The following is a 2,353-nucleotide window of genomic DNA, read 5'->3' on the forward strand; positions in this document are numbered from 1 at the left end:
TCTGAGGACGAACTGCTGGGTCCCTGCCCTTTTAAGACTTCTCCCAGAAAGAGCTGCCTAATCCCTGCGGGGGGTAAATTCTGGACAGCCAATGGGAGCAGAGATAGCTTTCTAGAGAATGGAGGCTTTCAGTTCAGAGGGGCAACTTGCATATAGGCAAGGATAAATGAATCTTGTTATAAGAAATCTTAACTTTCCTTGGTTCTGGCTTGAGATCTTATATATATATATATATATATATATATATATATATATATATATATATATATATATATATATATATATATCTATATATACATATACATATATATATATATATATATATATGATATATATATATATATGTATATATATATATATATATAGATATACACACACATATATAATATATATATATATATATATATATATATATATATATATATTATAAGTATATATATATGTGTGTATATATATATATATATATATATATATATATATATATATATATATATATATATAAGTATTATATATATATGTGTATATATATATATATGTATATATATATATATATATATATACATACATATATATATATATATATATAATATATATATATAGTATAATATATATATGCCTGTTTGTCACGAGCACACGTGGATGTTCGATAAGATATATTGTTGCATGATAATGTCTTTCTATATTAAAATTCAAACTTACCAAGTAATCAATTCTTTTTACTAAAATAGAAGTTATTATCGAAATTACTTAAGCAGTTTCATTACGTGGGTTCCTGAATAGAACAAGAATTTTAATGCACTCCATAACTTTCTCTGGCTCATTTAAAAGCAGGGGAGCAGTTATCAGGTAATGTAATAGGCATAATGAAAGCATCCCAGGGCCTGTGAGTGCACTTGTCTGTGATGTTTCATCCGCAAATTGCATGCTGGTCTTCTCTTTGACGTTCTCCTCACACTATGTCCAAGAAAGCAATTATTAGTTATGGCAATAGATTTGATGTAAAGGTCTTGTTATGAATGAAATGGTATCCTATGATTCATTTTTATTGTCTCCTTTTTTGCTGCGCCGGGTAAAATGAACGCCTTAATTGCCAGACATTTGCGATTGGGTGGGCAGCTGTTTAGGATTTTCTCAAAGTAATGTTAAATGTGCATAACGAAGACCTTTAGTTAAGGCAGAAACGCCCAATGGTGTTTGCACTGCATAAGTAACTGCTTAATTTATTTGTTTGTGCCTTTCAAATCAACGCCAATTGTGCAAGCCCGATTTTTCTTCGTATTCGGTCATCGATTTTTTCTCTGTACTTAAACTTTTAATCCAATGTCCATATCCTCAGCCACTCGAATAACTAACTTTGTTCATCCTCATGAAGTCAGTTAATCGCATTCACATAAGATAACGTTTTGTTATAATACATGATTGTGCTCTATTTCACAAAGCCCTAATGATTTGAAAGTGCCTTTGGGTAGAAAAAAAAAGCCATTATGAAGGATTTTTCCTTGACCAACTACAAGTCTCATGATTTATTTATGTAGATTCCAGCCTGAGTAATGAATTATCACTAAGAAGCAATCTATCACGAGATTCTGTAGTAACCACTTAGCCACTCGACCAAGAAGAACTTGAAATTCATAACGCCTTGTATATAATGCATAATAATCTTAATAAGATTATTTTTTCAATGTTCCATGGCCAAGAATTCAGTTTTCGTACCTGCCAATGTCACGGGCGGTTTTTCCCCGCCATGACATTAAGATACGAGAATGAGAATACTAATATTAGTACATATATACTGTTGTCAGTCTTCTTGCCTGGAGACACGGGTCGGAGAATGGTACTGTGTCATTGTTGACACGGTGGGTATGAAGATTGACGTTTATGCTGCCTGGAAAATAGGGTAGGCCTGTCCTACCTGCTATTACATGATATTCCTTGTGTGTATGGGTCTTACTACTGATGAGGCCAGGTGATGTCTTCCCACTGGGAGGCAATTGAAGTGCTGACTTCCATTTTACGGGTATTGAAGAAAATCCCTGGTACTCAGTGTGTTTCTTTATTACTCAGTACATCATGCTAAATTTCTCCCAGGCCTAGTCTCCTGGACTTGATTAATTTACCTAGTCTTCAGAACTCCTGGACTAGATCTCTGGACTAGATCCCCTGGACTAGATCCCTGGAAATATTAATTTTATTTAATTTTTGATTTCCAGAAATCAATACAAATGAGTAGTGTAAAAAACTAACAAAAAGTAATTCTTTATATTGAGACTTCAAAAAAAAATTTATCAACTACAGATCATGGGAATTGCTTTTCCTTCATAACAGGATAAGTATCAAACATGGAATCAATTAA

Source organism: Macrobrachium nipponense, chromosome 4 (genome assembly GCF_015104395.2).
Source record: "Macrobrachium nipponense isolate FS-2020 chromosome 4, ASM1510439v2, whole genome shotgun sequence".
NCBI lineage: Eukaryota > Metazoa > Arthropoda > Malacostraca > Decapoda > Palaemonidae > Macrobrachium > Macrobrachium nipponense.